Genomic DNA, 21,569 nt, shown 5'->3' with positions numbered 1-21,569 from the left:
CAAGAGACCGGCATCCTGGTGCCCTCCCTTGCATTGGCATTCTGACATAGCCCATTTCTAAAATCAGGAGGTTGCACATAGACATCATGGCTTGTAACCCATAATGGATTTTTCCTCCAGAAACTTGTCCAGTCCTCTTTTAAAGGCATCCAGGCCAGATGTCGTCACCACATCCTGTGGCAAGGAGTTCCACAGACTGACCACACACTGAGTAAAGAAATATTTTCTTTTGTCTGTCCTAACTCTCCCAACACTCAATTTGAGTGGATGTCCCCTGGTTCTGGTGTTATGTGAGAGTGTAAAGAGCATCTCTCTATCCACTTTATCCTTCCCATGCATAATTTTGTATGTCTCAATCATGTCCCCCCTCAGGCGCCTCTGTTCTACCCAAATGCCGTAGCCTTTCCTCATAAGAAAGGTGCCCCAGACCAGTAATCATCTTCGTCGCTCTCTTTTGCACCTTTTCCATTTCCACTATGTCCTTTTTGAGGTTTTGCGACTGGAACTGAACACAATACTCCAGGTGTGGCCTTGCCATCGATTTGTACAACGGCATTATAATATTAGCTGTTTTGTTCTCAATACCTTTTCTAATGATCCCAAGCATAGAATTGTTCTTCTTCACTGCCACCGCACATTGGGTCGACACTTTCATTGAGCTGTCCACCACCACCCCAAGATCTCTCTCCTGATCTGTCACAGACAGCTCAGAACCCATTAGCCTATATGTGAAGTTATGATTTTTTGCCCCAATGTTGTGACTTTACACTTACTGACATTGAAGCGCATCTGCCATTTTGCTGCCCATTCAGCCAATTTGGAGAGATCCTTCTGGAGCTCCTCACAATCACTTCTGGTCTTCACCACTTAGAAAGTTTGGTGTCCTCTGCAAACTTAGCCACCTCACTGCTCACCCCTGTCTCCAGGTCATTTATGAAGAGGTTGGAAAGCGCCAGTCCCAGGGCAGATCCTTGGGGCACACTGCTTTTCACCTCTCTGCATTGTGAAAATTGCCCATTGATACCCTCTCTCTGTTTCCTGGTCTTCAGCCAGGTCTCAGTCCAGGAGAGGACCTGTCCTCTAATTCCCTGACTGTGGAGTTTTTTTAGTAGCCTTTGGTGAGGGACCGTGTCAATCGCCTTCTGAAAGTCCAGATATATAATGTCCACAGGTTCTCCCGCATCCACATGTCTGTTGACCTTTTCAAAAAATTCTAAAAGGTCTGCCATCTCTCTCTGCTTGCTTAACTCTGTTGTGACAAAGTGATTCAACTTTGCTCTGTAATACTTGCCAGGGTTAGGCAGCCTAGGAAAAAACAGCTGAGTGCTACGGTAGTCTGGGGAGCAGTTCGTAAGCAATGTAAAAAATTAATCAATTGCCTATGGGCTATGGAATTTTGAATGCCACCACCTTGACACAAATCACTGGAAGTGACACAAATCATTCAGAACCTTGTAATGAGGAAGAGGTTGTGCAATGAACAGTCTTTGGCTCAGAAATTTATTATTTATATATGTGAAAGTATTAGTCTCTTGCGTACTAATTAAGAAGTCTCAAACCTGCAAGGGGCTGTCATTGTGAAGTGCCTTTGCATTAATTGTTTAGAGCAGACACTCTCTTGTTTTTCCATTTTAAATATGATTCCTCAGCAAATAATCTTGTTTATGACCTATGCCCTCCCACATAATTAGCAACAGTATTCTGGATGTCTGTAATTATTTCAGAGCAAGCACCTTGTTTACTCACTGATTGTTTCATAATGGCCCCAAAATAAAAAATGCAATATAAATATATAAAATCTCCAAAAAGTCTAGGATAGTTGGTGTTAGGACCTTTTTGAGACTGTTTCAGTTCTCATTTGTCACTATGAATTAAACGACTAGATCACTTCTGTCCAAATATTACTTTGGATAATATTAATTATCAGGATTCCTGCACACACTTGGGTAAAAGCGGAAATAATCTTGTACAGTATCCGAAACCATCTATGCATTTTTCGATATGCGGTAAGCTGGGGATGCTATTTATTTATATGGTGTTGTAGTATATGGTGTACAGCAGAGAAGCACAAGTAAAAAGAGCACATTGTCTCCCTTGAGCATTTTGCTTTTAAAGGTCCATAACTGGTGAAACAATAGGGGAAGTGTTGGAGGAATTTCTTAAACCTGGTTTCCTCCTTAAGGGGGAAGCAGAGTAGCTTCAGCAGCAGATCCCCCTTCTTGCTGAGAATCAACCCCAGGGAGCCTCCCACACCCAGCTGACTGCTAATCAAGAATCATAAACAACATTGGCTGGTTGAAGTTGCAAAGTAGTTTCATTTACTCACAGTTCCTTAGTAGTACGGTTACAGCATCTGAATATGTTCAGAGGTACACTAACGTAAGACAACAAGGCCCTATAGCTGCCTCATCCTGCATGCCATGTGCTCTCAAAATGGCGTCGCCAGCAGAGCCCTGCTGCGAGCCATCTTGTCCAATCAGTGAAGGAAGGAAGAGGTAAGAGAGAGGGAGGAGAGCATGCTCAGGAGTTATATAGGGTCTGGGTCATGCCCCTCCCACATAGGTCATTAGAAGTGGACAGGTAGAGGTCACCTGGGTTTAACCCTTTTTAGGACAGTCTCCTGTCACCCTTTGAGAGCTTACGGAGTTGCACCAATTCCAACAGGAAGGGGAGGCTGGGTAAGATGGGATGAGTATGTGCAAATACAATTTGGAGGATTCAGAAGAAAAGTTTGATTTTTAGGAGGGTTTGAAAAGAGGTGGCAGGTATTCTGGTAAGGAGTTTAAGATATAAGAGGCAGCAAGGAAGATGGTGGAAAGCAATTTTAGGGCGCAGGACACATTTGGGGAGTAAAATGGAGGGGCAACGGTTCAGTGAGACATATGAATCTTAGAAGCCATTTCTGCCCAATGTTGCATATATGCAACAGAGATAAAATGTGTACACCTATGGGCTAGGCAGAATTAATTTTAGCTGTCTTGATGATCCTTTTACTGGGCAGTGGATGAGTAGTTAGGGATTTTACAGCAGGATGCTAATGTTGCTTAATGGCTTGTACTTTGTTTGAGAATAGTTTATCTGTGGAAGAGGACACTCTCCAGCTAATGGGAACATCAAAGAAATTGTTTAGATAGAAAAGGCTTGAATCTGGAGATGTTCAGAGTTTTGACAGCATTTTTGGAAACCTGATGCAGGATTATTTATAATAATAATATTGTAATTCCACTCTTCATATGTTGCATTTTGCTCCTCAGATGTAGTTCTCCCCCTCCCCCCCCCCACTGGCGATAACCAGTTGGGCTAGGCTGTGAGATCACTTACTCCAGGGCTGAGTTAGAGTTTCATTTCCTCAATTGTAGTCCAACATTCTTAATACTGACAGCATTAGTGGTCTTTCACTTAAACTAAAAAGTCTAAAATGTTTTATCTTTACAGAGAAAATGGTTCAAAGGAAGTATTTCTTTAGCCAGCGTTTAATCTGTGGTACTCCTTGCCACAGGATGCTATGATGGCACTTGGCCTAGGTGCCTTTAAAAGGGGATTGGACAGATTATGGAGGAAAATTCCATCACAAGTTACAAGTCATAATGACGATATGCAGCTTCTGGTGAAGTAGCCTGTCTCTAAATCTCACTTGCAAGGGTGTGGCAAAAGTATACAGATACCTTGTCTGTGTTCTCCCAGAGGCATTTGGTGATCTACTGTGAGAAACAGGAAGCCAAACTAGATGGGCCCATGGCCTGATCCAGCAAGGATCTTCTTCTGTTAGTTTTTCATCAGTTTGAGTTAGGTTGTCATATAAAAACTGTTCGCAGTATTCCAAATGTAGCCACACTATAGATTGTAATAAAGACATTATGACATTTTCCCTGTCTCATTTTCTGAATCCTTTTTCTTACCTCTTGTGTGGAATTTGTTTCTTGCATAGCCACTGCTATGCAGATCTTCGGTCACTGCTTGTTCAGTATGAATTGGCCTCAAAATCTGTTTTCCACTTTGTCTTTCAAGTATTTAGTTTGGATATTTTCAGGGTAATTGAAAAAGGATTTCAGTAGTTTTTTATGAACGCTTGCCAAAAAGCCATGGGCAGGGGTTAGTTCTCAATTCCCCAGTAGGGAATTTCATAATTGTGGCACCATTCTAGACAAGGCTTGCCCTTGCGTCGCCATCCCTCTAACTTGGGCAGGAGCGGCACTTGCAAAGAGACCCATCCAGATGGCCTAAGATGGCAGGCTGGAATGCATGGGAGAAGGTGGTCCCTCGGATAATCTGGTTTCAAACCATTAAGTGAAAAAGCAATCAAGTGCATTTGCTTTGCTTGGAGATTTTTAACAGTTGCCACAAGCTGCAGATGTTTGAGCTACAGATAATCTCAAGTGACTGCTACTTGTGAATGCAGCTGCAAAAGTCTGCATATTTCATTCTTGGCATAGATCATCTCTTCTTGCAACAAGCAACTCTGTTCTTTCATAAGCATTTCGCATTATTGGGCTGCCTCATACATATGGTTAGTTTCTTTGACTTTCCTGGTCCCAGAGCTGAGAAATCTGTGTAGTCATAATTGAATGGACACTGTAGAGCAGGGGTGTCAAACTTGTTTCATACAGAGGGCCGAAGTTAGCATTTAGGATGCCTGCTGAGGGCTGGAAGTGATGTCATTAACCAGAAAGTGACATCATTAAGCAGCTGATGGCCAGAAATCAGCACTTTGTTCTCATTAACTGCAAATGACAGAAGAGAAAATCTTGATCATATTTCAAGATATGGGAGATCCCAATTTTCATGTGGACTACTGTTTCAGCAGTAACAGCACTGCTCAGCAGCTGAGAGCCTGAGGGCCGCATAAAAAGCTTCCAGGGGCCACATCCAGCCCCCGGGCCTTATGTTTCACACCCCTGCTGTAGAGTATCAGACAAGGGCTGGGCAATCTTATAACATTTCACTAGAACAAACTAGTAGTGAAAATTTTCACGACTAATATGTCTCATTTGTCTCCTCCTCCCTCTGAGTCATGTAATTTTAGTGTTAACAGTGAGCACACCCAAATCCACTTCACCCACACTCCCTTCAGGTCCTGTGACTGCCGTTTTCAATTCAGAGGGTAGGAGAAAAATAAGGGTGGAACTTTTCCTGTGTAGAACTGGAAGTTTACCAGGGGTGAGAAGAGATTTGTTGTATTTAATAGCTTTCCGAGTTCACCTGCCCATTACTCTTTTTTTATTTAAAAAAAATAACACAACAAAAACATAACACAGCACAGCACAACATAACATAAACAAACACAACATAACACAACAAAACATTAAAGACATACACATACATTTAGGAGTGCAGGATATCATATGTCACTTTTACTAATAAATCATTCCATATCTCCTAATCCAATTTCTCTTCTACTTTTACCTCTTATTGTCATTTATCATTCATACCATATCATATATAATGTATCATGTATGTAATACGTTCATCTAAATACCCTATATTATACTTTCTAAGTATTCGTTTTCAACCAAGCACCTGCCCATTACTCTTTGCAGTCTTCACTACTTTTCTAATTGCTTGATCTATTCAGTGACAACTGGTGCCCAAAAGTCTGGCCCCTGTCCACCACCTCTCCTTTAGGCAACAGGTGAGGACATTGTTTCCTTGTGCTGCTTTACTGTTGAAGTTGGGGAGCGGGGAGAAACTGGTCACATGTGAAAACTATCATCAAACAGGTGCACTTGAAACTCTTGTCTCTGATTTTCTCATCATTCCATCTCTTCTTCCTGTGGCTCCTAACGACCAAAAAGAACACGAGTGTCTGCCACCTTCACTTTCAGCAGTCTGGATCATGGTGCCCCCCTCCCCCCCATGCCCATTCCCAACTTTCTATGGTAGGCTGGGAGTAGTGAGTATTTGAAAGGCTGTATGGAATTGGCTGTTCCAACAGAAATTTGTTGCACATGCAGAGCATTTTACAATTTACTATAGGTCGTTTATCCTTTATCCGAAGTGCTTGGGACCAGAGATTTTTGGCATATCAGAACCTTCCATATTTCCGAATACTTTCATATACTTAATGAGAGATCTTGGGGATGGGGCCCAAGTCTTAAACACAATTCATTTACATTTCACAGATACATATAGCCTGAAGGTAATTTTATACAATAGTTTCTAATAATTTTGTGCATGAAACAAGGTTTGTGTACAAAACACACTTTGTGATTTTATTTCTTTAGGCAAAAAGGGGGGGAAGTCATGTTGATGCTCAATAAAGTTCTGTATTTTTGAATACTCCGTATTTTTGGAATTCCAGATACGGGATGACTAACCTATATATCGTAATTGCTATATTTACTCTTGGTTCATTTCACAACTGTTTTTAAAGTTATAGAATTTTGTCTTCATCAATGTTAGTTGTAAACCTTGCCATGCATATGCCTATGGCATTTGTGGCACTTGATGCTGTACATATGTTTTTCCACCTTCTGTGAGATTTGTGGCACTTGATAATGTGTAAACTTGGAATCATTACCTCATTCCATGGAATTTGTAGAATTTATGGTTGGATTTACAATTGTTTACGCAATCTAGATGTGAAAAGGGATACTGAAGGGTTCAAACCCTTCCAGATGATTGGTATGAAAAAGGCTTCAAGTCTCTCAAAAAATACAGGGATTGCAACATCATAGAATGATTGTTACCGTAATAGGAAAACACTGAACACATCCTGGATGAATGTGCTGTGAACACAGTAAAAACATTGCAGAATTTGTAAATCATCCACATGATTTGGAGTACTCTTTGTAAATGACAGAATGCTGCTGTTGAATTTTGGCAGAAGCACTACTATTTATTTAGTTGCTGTGCGTGATCAGGCTTCAGGAATTCTGAAGGCTTCTCTTATCTGACAGGTCAAGGATTGAAAGTCAGGATTGCCTTCAGTCCTTCAGGTTAGTTTCAGAATTAGTTTCATTATTTGTGTAATATCTGCTTGTGTGGTTAGAGTAATTATCTGCATAACCTTCATGGATGTTTTGTGCATTCTTCTTAAAATAAAAATACTGTTCCTAAACATAAAAATTCCACAAATTAAAAATTCTGTGAGATGATCAAACATTCCTTGGTAGAAGCGTTGTGAAGTCGGAAACCCAACTCTTACCCCCACCTCTTTTCATTCTGTAGGGTTTTATTTCCCACATAATCCATGTGAATACTTTAGTTCAGTGGTTCCCAAACTAGTGCATCATGACCCACCAGGGGAACTGGAAGCAGGCCATTCCCCCTTGAAGGAAGTGGCCAAGCACTGATGGCAGCAATGGCACTGCAGCAAGTGCACTGCCGCCACCACCAAGGGATTTCATAATGTACCTGGGGTAGCACTGGCTATCCAGAGGGAATGGGGGGCTCGTAGCCCCCTCTGCAGGCTTTCCTGCTGGTCAGAAAGGCTCCTTGATCTGATCAAGACCTATTTCTGGCTTGTGATAGCCCCCGCAAATACTTACAGGGTTCCCAACTTCCCTGTAGAAGTTTGGGAACCTGCTTAGGTTAGTTCAGCACTGTGGACAACGTAGTTTACTCTTTAGTCATTGTGTTTACAATTACAGCTTTATAGCTCAACCCTATTCAGATGTCTCATTATTGTCAATGGAGCTTACTCCCAGGTGAGTGTGCATAGGATTTCAGCCTTGATGTCAATTCACTTGCAAATTTCCAAAAGTATTTTTCACTCTAGGCTACTGCTGCTTATTACATAGGAAGAAAAATAAAAGTGAAATAACTTCTTTGATACCAGTAGTAGTTGGCAACCTTCATTCTCGAAAGACTATGGTATCGCGCTCTGAATGGTGGTTCTGGCACAGCGTCTAGTGTGGCTGAAAAGGCCGATTCAGGAGTGACAATCCCTTCCTCACTGGGAGCAAGTGCAGTCTGTCCCTGGTCTGTCTCCCTGGCTATGGGCCTTCCTTCTTTGCCTCTTTGCCTCAGTCTGTTGGCCAAGTGTCTCTTTGAACTGGGAAAGGCCATGCTGCACAGCCTGCCTCCAAGCGGGCTGCTCAGAGGCCAGGGAAACAACTGCCCAATTTCATGCACTTTAGAAGTAAACCCTAGAGTTCAATGATATTTACTTCAAGATAAAAATGCATAGACATTGCAGTCTTAAGCTAAATTCAGACACCACAAATCATGAAACTTAAATATGCTTTGCTGTATTGCCTGAATAGGCAAACCATGGTTTACCACCCATCAACAAACCAGAATTGGAAACATTACTGTTTGATCTCTTTATCCTCCAAGGAACTCAGGGTGGCATATATGATTGTATCTCAACCATTATTTTATCCTGTATTACTCTATGGGCCCAATCCTATCCAACTTTCCAGCACAGATTTAGTGATGCCAATGGGGCACACTGCATGCTTTGTTGGTGGGGTAGTGTAATGAAAATGTGCAAGATCCCTTAAGGAGATAGGGTATGGTGTTAACAGTGACCCCTTGCTCTGGCAGGCAAGCATGGGGTTAGCACCAGGGCCTTAGATTTTAGTGAATGTGCTGCTACCCTGGTGGTGGGGTCTTGCAGTGCAAAACTAGGGCCATTATTGGAGAGGGGCACTGGGGAGCTAATTAGCTTAAAGTGGGCATAGGTTCTCTAAGCAAAGCTTAGGCTGGGGATCTGGCAAGACAGGCGGTCACGGAAGCCTCCTCAAGGTAAGGGAATGTTTGTTCCCTTACTTTGGGGTGCATTGTGGCTGCATCAGCACTGAATGGTTGGGTAGGACCAGATCCTAAGATACCTTTCTCCATGATTCAGCTTCAGGATAAATAGATAAGCTCCTTCTGAAGTTAAAGGCAGTACTCACAGTTGATTGACCCTGAAGTGCTATTCAGGCATTTTAAAATTATGTATGTTTCACATGGTGAGAATGTTTATGGGAAAGGGTGGCATTGGGTTGTTCAGATTGTGCAGAAACCGAAGTCCCTCAGTACTGGTGACATTCAGCACCCAGTGTACCATTGGGGACAGGTGGGAGTGCGATGGAGGGCCAGTGCATGATTTTACTTCTCTTGCCCCCAGCAACCTGGCATTTCCTATGCGGGTATGCCAGAAAACCCCACTTCTAGTTGTGATGCACATTTATAGTTCTTCCCCTTGCCATTCATGGCTCTAACATTTTTCTGCAGATGATAATGCTGTACTTGAAAGAGATTCTTCCTTTGTTTGGAATTCTAGAGTGGATCTTCCCCTGGTACAGTGTTGGTCTACAAACACTGTTTCCAAACATTGTTAGGAAACAAACACTGTAATGGCAGAGAGTAAGGGGCAGGGCTAAGGACTGCAGCAGCACCAAGGATGGGGCTTGCCAGGATGCTTCCATAGGGTATTCCAACTGTATACTGTATAGGGTATGTAGTGTTAACATGCCTGAACAGGACTTGAATCATTATTGTGAGGTATTAGGTCCTAATCTGATTGGGTGTAACAGCAAAATTATTTTAAAAACAGTGAGGAAAATATTCAGGAACAATGCTCTGGGTATGAGAGGAAGCAAGAGGCAAATGATGATGATGATGATGTTGGAAAGAGAAACAGATTTTTGGTCTAACAAAGGGATTTGTGTAAAAGAACCTAGCTTTCCACCACAATGAAAGATAACATTGGAGGTGTAAGGAGGATTCAAACTGTTGTCAGCCCAAGAAGCTGACAGTACAAAATAAATTGTAATCTGAATACAGAATAAAGCTGGAAGCCAGTGGGGTTTAAAAAATAGAGGAGTGAGTATCGATGAGTGAGTTGCTAAGCAGACAGTTTGTATCCCTCTTTGTGATCCCTGAATCGTGGGACAAGTGACAGCTGAACTGTTTGGTTTAAGAGAATTTCTTGTTCAAGTTCAAAGCCTTTCACATAGGCTTTAACTTTGAAGCCCTTCCTATCTCTTTGTGATTTTGCACAAAGGGCAAAAACAACAACAACAACACATTTCATCTAGGAAGGTTGAAGCTAATGTATTTTATTTGTTGCTTAATCTAAATTTATTGTAACACACGGTTCAGTTGCATTTGTAACATTTGTAATTTATTATAACACACGGTTCACCACAAAATTACTTTGCAGACTTTTGCAGTTCAATTGTTTGCTTGCCTTGTGTCAGTTCTTTGCATTTCTCAATACCGTTTCAGAACCACAGAAATAAACATAGCAAATTTCCTTGTTATCTACTACACTACAGTATTCATCTTACTGTTAGGTTACTCCTATAAGTGTTGGCTTGGTTTTTAGTTCTTGTGTTTTTATGTTCTTGTAAGGTCTTTCTACTTGTTCATTTTCTTCCTAAATAGAATAATAAAGGTGAAAGTTTATGTGAAAGTTCCAGCAGAGAAGTTAAAATAGTTATACTTATATGCTAAGAATATTTACATATGACTTTTCAGCAGAGTAGTTAATGATTTACGTATATTTGCCACAAGGGCTTGACAAATGAGAATTGGACAGAGAAGCCAACCCAAAATTGCCTTGTGATTTCAAGGAGCTAGAAATCACAAAAAACCTTTAGAAATGTTATGCAATCTTTTAATGTTAATAATGTGTAATGAGCATACTCAATCTAGTGCACTCATGGGTATCTTAAAAAAAGTCATTATAAATCTTATAAGTTAATGATTGTTAGAAGGGGCAATAAACTGGTTCTTGTAAAATACTGAATACAGGAGGTTCACACCAGTGCAAGTTGATGAACCTAATGTACAGCTTAAAATTGCCTCTGCAGCAACGATAACTTTCTGTAGAAGGTAGTGTTGATTTGAGCCGAAAATACCTAGGGAACAACGTCCTTCTCTCTCTCTCTCTCTCTCTTTGCACTATCTGAGAAAATCACATGAATGTTGAAACATAAATGGGTCACTCTAGGCTTGCTGGCCAGCAGCTCTGAAGCTCAAGTTTAAATAAAGTGACCCATTTTTACTTACACATCTGTCCCACATCATTATTCAGGGATGGGGGTGTTTTATGCCTGTGACTATATATGCTGACAGTATACATCCTACATTACAGCTATTACAATTCATAAAAATGCATTAAAATTGATTAAAATATTAATTTTGAATAATAACGATGCCACTTTCAGCACTTTTTATTTTTGGAAAACATGAAAAAATAATCCTAGAAAAAATAAAACTGTTTTCACCTACCTCTAGTAATGAGGCATTGTTTAAAACTAATACATGGCGTCCCGCATTATCCACAGGGGTTCCGTTCCAGGAACTCCCATGGATAATGAAATCTGTGGATTAAGGGTGTCTTGTAATCTTCTGGAGGCAATGGGAGCAGCCCTCCCTGACTCTCCAAAGGCCTTTTAAGACCTTAAAACATTACTTCCAGTTTTTAGGAGAAACTGGAAGTGACCTTTGGGGAGGCTGTACCCAACCCTCAGAACATCCTCCATAGATGACCAGAGCACAACTCTCTCTCTCTCTCTCTCTCTCTCTCTCTCATATGCAACACTCACTTTGAATAGAAACAATTCAAATATTTGTCCTTCAAGAGGTGCAGGGTAAACAAGTTGACATTCATGAGGGAGTAGGAGATTTCTTCCTCTTTGGCCTCCTTATACAAGAGACAGCTCTCTGGGGTAGCATCAGATTCATTGACTTGGTCAGTGGCTTCTGCTTCAATAAGTTATGTAGGGTGAGAGGAAGAGATGAGAGAGGTGATGCAGGTTTAGAATGGTTAAAACTCCTGGTGACCACTTTGCAGAGCTTGAAACAAGCCTGGAATTTGATCCTCACATGCTTTCATGTTCAACGAGATGGGCCAGCTCAACTCCAAATTTCAGATTCATATGCCTTTCCCAAATTGCAGTAATGCACAAGAACAAACTTTAGCCAACTCCGTATGTTGAGGACAGACTGACAATTGCAGATAGAAAAGAGCAGTTGGGCTCCCTCATTCCAGACAAAACCACCACAAGGTGAGGGGGGAGGGGGGAGAGAGTGCATGTGGATGGCTTTGAAACACCTATGCAGCTCTTGGAAGCATGAGGTGGGCACCTCTGGAGCCTTGCCAGGAGGGTGGAGATGTGCCTTGGCATAACCTTGTTCTTTGCCTTGTGTACTAAAGGAGACAATAAGAGAGGTTGTGCCCTATTTTGGTGGAGAAGAAAGACTGACCTAACAATTTCTTATGGCAGGGAGGAATAAGCGAGGTAAAGCCCTGAAACCTGCCATTGATTCTTTTACTGTAACTTATCTGATATTGTCTGCCTAACCTTCCCTGGGGAGAGTGTCTGCAGTGTCCCAGAAGACTACTCCAGAACATCCTTTCTGCAGCATCTTCTAACTTCCACCAATACTAGGTGCCACAATGTAATTTCCAGTTGCTAAGGCAACTTGGTGCCCAGTGTTTGTGACCTGTGTGCTGTTCTTTAGCAAGAAAGGTGTTTAATAAGCTATCTATCATTTAATATTAGCCTCAGAATCATAGTGTGAGTGAAACCATGTGGTAAACCGGTTGGTATCCTAACTTCCTTGCTCTGGCTGACAGTTTCTTAGGATATAACCTGTTGACTTTACCGTAGTAGTGAGGAGAATTCACTCACTACTCACTCCTCACTACTTCTCACTGTAGTAGTGAGGAGCACACGTTGGGTGCTAAAGTCTCTTAAAATAGTTGTCTATGAAGCCACATTCATAGACACATGAGCAAAGGTTAGGCTGTGTCTGCAGTAGAGTTGAAGAATAAAGGCAACATGTAGCCAAACAGTGCCACTCAGTCTAATTGGTAGTATATTCAGTGCACAGAACTCTTGTTGTAGGCAAGCACATGGGCATAAATTTATACCTCAGCAAAAATGCTGCATTAGATCTTTCAGTTTGGGAGGTTGATATTGTTTAATATATTTTTCCGCATCTGTTGAATGGGATGAAGTTGTTACCCTGTTTTTATTCGCTGATTGTTGCACTCCCACATTCTGTGTACTCTGGTTGAATACAGATATCCATAATTTAACTAACAATTACCCTTTCTAATGTAGCACTTTGTTTCCTTCATGGTTGTTTGCCCACTGTTGTAAATTACCATAATAAATGATAATCTGTGTTCAACCTATGCTGTGCTATGTTATATTGGTGTAACTATATAGCCACATCATTGAAATTGTAGAATCTAATTGGGGGGTGTGTGACTCTCCAAGTCTATCTGTATGATTTAAATGTAAAGTTAAAGTAGTGCAGCACAGAAATGGGGAACTAGAGAAAATTGTGTTGCCACCAAATATTTCAAAATGTTAACAGAAACATAGTAGGGAATTAAACTGTGTGGAGGAGCTTGCAGAGAATATAAACTTTCTGAAAATGTAATTAGCATTAATAACCTTTGCAGATGGCAAATAGACAGTAAATTAAAGTTGGTTAGGAGTGTGCTTTGAGTCATTCTTGGGTAATACGTAGTGTCTGTGCTGCAGTGTCAGTAAAAACGTTAGGGGTGTGTATATACACTTTCATGATATGTTTAACTGGGCTTATAGTGGAGCAAAATATTTTTTATCATTAATATTAACCAGAAAAAAACTCTGTAGATTTTTGAAATGCAGTTAGCAGAACATGTACTGTTGTTAGAAACTGGTAGTTAGAATTTCTGCCTTGAAGTTATTTTTTTAAGTACACAGGAACACTTTAGGCATATTTGAAATTATAGTTTCTGAATGTCCTCATTTTAGCTGTTACGCCATTTTTCATATTCTTATGAAATATTTCTTGTCACTTAGAAAAGTGACTCCTTGGTATGCTAATTATATGAACTCCAATTGGCTGGGAACGAAGTGCACTCCTAGAAGATGGGCATCTAAAAAGACTAGCTGCTTAGTAGCATGAGTTTCAGGTCCTTATCTTCCGTAGACTTTGAGTTATTATGTAAGCCCCATGGAGAATGAATGGGCTTCTGCTGAGAGTTAGAAATACAGCCCTTCATGCTTAACTCCTTATCTCTTCTGACCCTTCTAGATTTATTTTCATTTTTATTTGCAGAATGATTTTGTGAGGCAGAAATGAGAGCAGTGCTTATTCCTTTGGCAAGGATGTTGGCTGTGAATTCATCTCTTGTGTTGGATTGCAGCAGCACCTATTTGTGAAAGCTTTTTTGCTGGACTAGACTGAAAGGGTCTTTTATAGACTGGCAGTTTTTTGGCCTCCTGAAAGGTAATGCAAAACAGTACTGATTAAGCTAGATTTCAGCAGTGTTGGAATTTTATCCCATAGTGCAAGTGTAAATTAATAGCAGGTTCATATATTCCACAATCTAGTAGATCAGGGATTTGTTTATGTTTGTGGTTTGTTTTTCCTTTGGGAAGGTATCTGGTAGATCAGGAACCAGTTGTACTGTAGGTGTATTTCCGTTTTCATACTGGTGGGGGGAGAGATTAGTTTGCTTCTTTGTCATGTTGTTTCTCTGTCATGTTTTGACAGGTTTACAGAGGAAAAAAGTATTTGTGTGCTTTAAGCACAGACCTTTGAACAGAAGTATGAACAGAATGCATGTGAAGGACAGCAGCAACGATAATGTACATTTCTAAGCAAATTTACTGCGGAGGATATTTGTCAGGCATCAGTATCTATTTCCAGTCACAGCCACTATTTGGAATTTTATGATTCATGAGTGTTAAATGTTGGACTTGTTTTAGCAGTGGCAGCTGGAGGTAGTGGAGCTGGGAATACCATACTACTCCTCTGCAGTCTGCATTAATCAGCAAACTCTGCTATCCATTAGATTGTTTCAGCCGTAGTACATTTCTATGAGGTTTCATGTTCAATGTGTGCAGATTTGCATCTAACCTGTGTGACATTCATCCTACTGCAAGTAAGTGCTAAAACAGCGCCCATAATCTGTGTTGCAAATGGATACAAGTGTAGTGTCAGTGTCTGCAGTATGTTAAATGACATTTAATGCTACATAATTTGACTCTGTGTGGAACTGATTTGTCAAAGTATGATTTGCTTAAAAACAGTGCAAATACTGGCACGTGTGGATGCAGTGTAAACACTTGTTATGCAAACATAGAATCCTGGGATCTTACCCAGGATTCTGGGTAAGAATCCAAGGTTACAAAAAGATATTAGGTTTTATACGATCCAATCCAATAAATAAATAGTTACTGTATATTTGGCCAAAAACGATCTTGGATGACACTGTGCTGATAAGTTGAGCCTGCCTTCCCACTTGGCCACTTATCTTCCACTTTCGTTATTGAGGGTGCTGATGGTCACAGTAATAAGTGGGGAAGACAGTTGTTTATTATTATTATTATTATTATTATTATTATTATTATTATTATTATTATTATTATTATTATTATTATTATTAACAACAGTATTTATATACCGCTTTTCAACTAAAAGTTCACAAAGCGGTTTACAGAGAAAAATCAAATAACTAATTGCACAGGGAACCAGACAGGCAGTAGGACCAGCATTTCATCGACTAGTTCTTATGAATACGGTTTCTGCTCCTAAGTCTTCACTCAATTTTGATCCAGTTTGCCTAAAGGAAAAAATACCTTCCCCTCCTTATCACTGATCCTGCATTAAGTTTTGTTTGTTCTGTTGTTTGGCATGGATTGTAGGGTCATTGGGAAGTTAAACATCTAGTATTTTTCTTTTTATTCTTGTTCTGGTACTGATCTGCCATTGTGCACACAAGTTATTTGAAGCTGGTCTTACAATTAGTGTATCAAGCTGGCAGTTGGCCACCAGTCTAAGGTTAAAGTACTACCTAGGATTGCAAGGGCCTTTCCCACATATGCTACACATATGTACATAGGGGTGATGCTGCTATGGTTCTACACTGGTCCCTTTGTCCCCCTCATTTCACTCTACTGTCGGACACAAGAACAGAACCCTGCTGGTTGCAGCAGGTGGATGAGAGGACCAGTGAAGGAAGAGTGCATGGCACAGTGCAGTAGTTAACATAAGAACAGCCCCACTGGATCAGGCCATAGGCCCATCTAGTCCAGCTTCCTGTATCTCACAGCGGCCCACCAAATGCTCCAGGGAGCACACCAGACAACAAGTGACCTCATCCTGGTGCCCTCCCTTGCATCTGGCATTCTGACATAGCCCATTTCTAAAATCAGGAGGTTGCACATACACATCATGGCTTGTAACCCATAATGGATTTTTCCTCCAGAAATTTGTCCTCTTTTAAACGCATCCAGGCCAGATGCCATCACCACATCCTGTGGCAAGGAGTTACAGAGATTAACTACATGCTGAGTAAAGAAATGTTTTCTTTTGTCTGTTCTAACTCTCCCAGCACTCAATTTTGGTGGATGTTACCTGGTTCTGGTGTTGTGTGTGAGGGAAAATAGCATCTCTCTATCTACTCTATCCTTCCTGTGCATAATTTTGTATCATTTCCCCCCTCAGGTGCATTTTTTCCAGACTGAAGAGCCCGAAACACTGTAGCCTTTCCTCATAAGGAAGGTGCCCCAACCCAGTAATCATTTTAGTTGCTCTCTTTTGCAACTTTTCCATTTCCACTATGTCCTTTTAGAGATGTGGCGACCAGAACTAGACGCATTACACGAGGTGTGGCTTTACCATCAATTTCTATAACAGCATTATAATATTAACTGTTTTATTCTCAATACCTTTTCTAATGATCCCAAGCATAGAATTGGGCTTCTTAACTGCTGCCGCACATTGGGTTGACACTTCCATTGAGCTGTCCACCACCACCCCAAGATTCCTGTCCTGTTCCATCTCATATAACTCAGAACCCATTAGCCTATATGTGAAGTTTTGATTGTTGAATCCTGTTTTGGTGCCTTGGAATATTTAAAGGATGATCACAGGCAAAGACCTGGCAATCCTCTCTCTTAGGTGAGTAGTGTGCCAGTCTGTCACTCAATCTGCTTTGCAGTACATAGCTATGTGCAGGTTTGTGTGGGAGTAGCTATGTGCAATGCCAGAGCATACTGAATTTGTTTTTATTTTAGTTCCTAGATGCTATGCAAACAGTAGCAGGCAAGAAAATTATTTGCCTTTTTAGTTCTCAAAATTGAAAACTCAACTGTATGGTGATGCCTGTGAATCAGTTGGGCATCGTTATCCAAACTGGTCATTGCTGGGCTGGTGCAGGCCTCCTGCACCGGCTCAGGAGTGTCACAAACGCACTGCAAGATGTGTTTGGCCCAACTCATGAGCCGGGGGTGCCAGCACAATGATGTGCACCAGCCTGCTGGTATCAGATCCCATCCTGTGCAAGCCGGTGCAGGACAATTTTGGGATGGGGGAGAGGATAGCAGGAGGGTGTTCTGGGCGTAGGAAGGGGCATTTTGAGGTAAGGGTGAAATGGGGAGAGGTTTGGGCCTGAGCTGGGGCTATGGTGGCAGTGCCCTCGCGACTGAGCTGGTACTACACCGGGACGCTCAGATTTGCTCCAGCTAAACAGCTGGCACTGATCCAACTAGCCCCATGGGGTGGCTTGGGTGTTACATGGGGTAAGGGGAAAAATATCCCCTTACCATGAGGTGACCTCTAGCAGCCCCCTAACCTGTTCAGGATACAGTGCAGACCACTGAAGCCTGGCTGTTCCATCACAGGTTAGGATTGCGTTGTATGTCACTTACCTTGCCTTCATGAGCAGAATTAGTTTCAGTAAGAAGAAAATCTAGTGGAAACCAGTGAGGCTTCTTTCCAAGTAAATGTGCTTGGAATCAAGTGTCAGGGTTTTTATTCCCGCTAACCAAGATAATCTGTAGAGTTGTTTTGACCTGCTCTTTAGCATTATATGATGATAATGTAGTGTTGAAAGAACTTGTAGCTACATGCCTATGGCTTTCCCGAAGAATATGGGAAACAATTCTATAGATTACTTGTGTCTTTCAGTACAACATTTTTAAAAATTCACATCTTGGCATTTACTCTAACTCTATTATTCTGGCCTAATAATTGTTCTGTCTCTCATTTATTATAAATATTGGAAAATGATTATTGTCCAGAAATGCACCATATGTGTTGACAGGGTTTTTACTTAATAAAGTATTAAGAAAGCATAACCATAATCATAAGGCAGGAGAGGAGGGAGGAAGAGTCCTGTGTTCAATTCTTAAGTCTGTTCAACAGTAGAGCAGTGATCATATGACTACTTGGGAATGCAAGAATTCATTACCTAATGAAATTAAATACTGTATGTGGTTTCTGTGAACTGTAAGGATTTACAATAAGGATCAAAGGTGGAGTTACAGTTACAGTACTATTTTAAAAACCTTTTGGCTTTTAAATCTAGTTTGATTACACAACTCTTGTTCCTCTCCTAGCCAAAAAAGGTATATCTCTGTATGAAAATTATGTTCCTTTCGTGTTAAGTTTGTGCTATGTGTGAGAAAGTCAGATGACTGGGTTAAATATATTTAAACTATTAGTTTTACCTTCTAGGTCAGTCTGATACTGCTCTGTTTGTGGCAAGTTTTATCGTACTGTAGTGTTCTTTCTGTCTCAGAACACTAAAAGGTTAAAATGATACCTGTGGTCGCAAACAGCTTAAGGAACTTTTTATTTCCCAGCAAGGGGACTGAAAACAGTCATAGACTAATTGAGGTATATTTCTTGCTGCATAATTATCTATAGTTACGTGGATAATTTATTGGACCTCCATCAGGGGTGGAGGTGGGATTTTATGCGGTCAGCTATGCTTCTACTTGCACAGTCTGTGACTATCCTATCTTAAGGATATTTACTCTCCATCTGAACCTTCTTGCCAAATGAGATCTAGTCAGTGGGCTTTACTATCTGCCCCATCCTTGTCAAACGTTTAGACTGTCCTGGTTGGAACTTCATAATAGTTGCCCCAAAGCTGTGGAGCCTTCTAGAAGAGGCAGGAGAGCTTCCCTCTTTAAGAGGTAATACGAGAGATACCTCTTTCACTTGGCTTTCAACTGAGAAGTTGGTTAGTAGCCACTGTTTTTGATTTTAATAGTGTTTTGATGTTGGCTTGTTCTGTGTATGTGTGTGTTCTGTAAAACAAATAGTATTGTCTAAAAGAACACAGTCAGGATCACCCTAACCTTGAAACTAGCAGAGCACTTGCTTTGGTTACTGTTCTTGAGCAACCTGCTGGGTACTCTTAATGTATCCCCTTCTTCTGTCCCTGCCAGAACATCTTAACTAGAAGCGTTATGTGCATATCAGAATGTTGATAGTAAAGAATACTATCTTTACTTGGGTGGGGATTATGAAATGAACCCTGAAAGATGGATTGTGCACAAAACCCATGCAGAGTGACGGGAAAGTTTATAAGTGGTGCTATACAACATGTTATGGTTCTTGATGAATTGTTAAATGCATTGCATACATCCTTTTGTTGTAAAGGATACATTTTTATGACCCACATTAAAGCTGTACTTGGCGACTACTTTTTAACAGCAAGCCAGTGGGCCACTAGCAAAATTATCCCCGCTGCTTGCCAGAGTGGTCTTCTAGCAGATCCATATACTGTTTTCTTCTTCCTCATTCTTTTGACTATCTCTTCTTGCTTGCTAATATTATCAGGTCTTCCTGTCTTTCCTCTGGAAAAAGCAAACAGAAGTCTGATGAAAATGAGCCAGTGAAGGTGGATTCTTCCATCTCATTTGTTTGTTTCCGTCTTCATTTCTCCTTCCTACTGAGCTTGTTGAAACAAGGGATTACTAGAACTTTACCCATCAAACCAGATTGCATAAAAAATTGGCCACTTGGGTTTAATAAAGTGGCCCAAATTAAACCCAAGTGCAGTCTGGTGTCTTTGTTGGGGGGTGTGAGGGTAAATAGAATGCCAGATGCAGGGGAGTGGCAGCTAGATGCAAGTATCTTACGGTCTTGTGTTCCCACAAGACCAGAAGCGGTGGTCAAACTTATTTCGTACAGTGGGCCAAAATAGCATTCATGATTCCTGCTGAGGACTGAAAATGATGTCATTAAGCAGGAAGTGATGTCATTAAGCTGTCATGACCAGAAATAAACACTTTTTCTTACCTAGGAATTCATCAGCTGCAAATGAAAGAATAGAAAATATGCAAATTTTGACCATATTTTCAAGATATGCGAGAGCATATCTTATATTTTACACCCCTGCCCTAAGGCATCTGGTGGGCTGCTATGAGATACAGGAAGCGGCACTAGATGGGCCGTGGGCCTGATCTAGCAGGGCTGTCCTATGTTTTTATGACTGAGCTTGAAGACTGCCACTTGCCAACCCTTGCGGCATGTTATGTCACTATTGTCAACTCTGTTGTGGTACTCAGACAAAGAGTATTGGGTAGATTGTGTTATTTGATGAATTCTGTAGAATTGAGCTTATAGTGTCTTGTGGAGTGAGGAAGGGAAGGATGTGGTCTGGGTCTTTCAATTGGCTCATTGAGGCTAATGGAAGAATACAATAATTTCACACTTGATTAGATTTTCATTCACTTAATTAATGGCTGTTAAAATATTGCACTTTCCCTCCCTTTTTTTTTAAAGGTCACGTTTGGGTCATCTCGCAAAGCATTCAAAGAAAACTAGGAGGAAAGATGATTTGCACAAATAATTTGCACCAGAATGAAATTGGGAGAACTCTCTGCAGAACAACAAAAATGTAAGTTCCAAATTATAGTTATTTTAATATTGATCCCATAACAGTTTGCTTAGAGTAAAAATTCAGGCATCTGTCAACAGTTTATAGAGCATCCCTAGGCCCTCTTTATGTGCTGTAAAAGTAGAAATGTGATTATAATTACTCGTCTTTGAATATTAGGAATATTTATTTGTTAGATTTGTGTCCTACCCGTCTTCCAAGGATTTCAGCTAGAAATCAGTTTTAAACAGATGTACAGGATCCATCAAATTTGGTATTTGGTAGTTCTTAGATTTTGAGCCCTTTTGGGACAGGGAGCCATTTAGTTATTTTATTTTTCTCTATAAAGCGCTTTGTGAACTTTTTTTGTTGGAATTATTATAATAAACGACAATTTTTTACATGTCGCTGTAGAGTGCTCCAATAGTGTAGCTAAAGCAGTGCCAGGAGGTTCAGGGCCCCGGGTACCATGGCTTGAAGGGGTGTCAAGCCAGGTATACCTTCTTGTTTTGTACCCCCTGGCCCTTTGCAAGTACTCAAAGCAGTTGTGCACTGCTTTGAGCAGTCAATGCTTTCCCCCCTTTTTTTCCTTGAAAAAGCAGTTGGCTGCTCAGAGTGGTGAGGAACAACTCTGAGTGTCCACGAGGGGGTGTGTCAGAAAAAGTACTATGGCTGCAGGAGCGAAGGTACTGGGTTATGGTGTGCTTGGAGTGGTTGTGCACCATTCTGAGCAGCTGAGCAGCTCAAAAAGGCAAAAAAGGCAGTCTGCCACTCAGAGCAGTGCACAACTGCTCCGAGCACACGGTAACCCAGATGTAATTGCAGTGACATCATCACATCAGCACAATTACTTCTGGGTCAGGCACTTTCGGGGTGACATTACATGTCACAGCCCTGGGTACCAGCTATGGCACTGGAGTGTTCAAAGCACTTCACCCATATTAGCTAAAAAATTCTCTCAACAGTCTTTTAAATTGATATTATCCCCCATTTGCAGACAGGAGACTGA

At 41.0% G+C, this 21,569-nt stretch overlaps 1 protein-coding gene across 1 annotated transcript in view; it reads left to right on the top strand.

Annotated features, from left to right (window-relative positions):
* Positions 1-21,569, top strand: part of PIK3CB (phosphatidylinositol-4,5-bisphosphate 3-kinase catalytic subunit beta) — a 100,915-nt gene that overhangs the window by 10,255 nt on the left and 69,091 nt on the right. The window contains exon 2 of the mRNA XM_066619384.1: positions 20,467-20,581. The gene's annotated coding sequence lies outside the window, so the exon portion shown is untranslated. The remainder of the gene's footprint in view (positions 1-20,466; positions 20,582-21,569) is intronic.

The sequence above is a fragment of the Tiliqua scincoides genome, chromosome 3 (genome assembly GCF_035046505.1).
Source record: "Tiliqua scincoides isolate rTilSci1 chromosome 3, rTilSci1.hap2, whole genome shotgun sequence".
Taxonomy (NCBI): Eukaryota; Metazoa; Chordata; class Lepidosauria; order Squamata; family Scincidae; genus Tiliqua; species Tiliqua scincoides.
The sequence above is the reverse complement of the archived record's forward strand: the minus strand, read 5'-3'. Positions and strand labels throughout refer to the sequence as shown.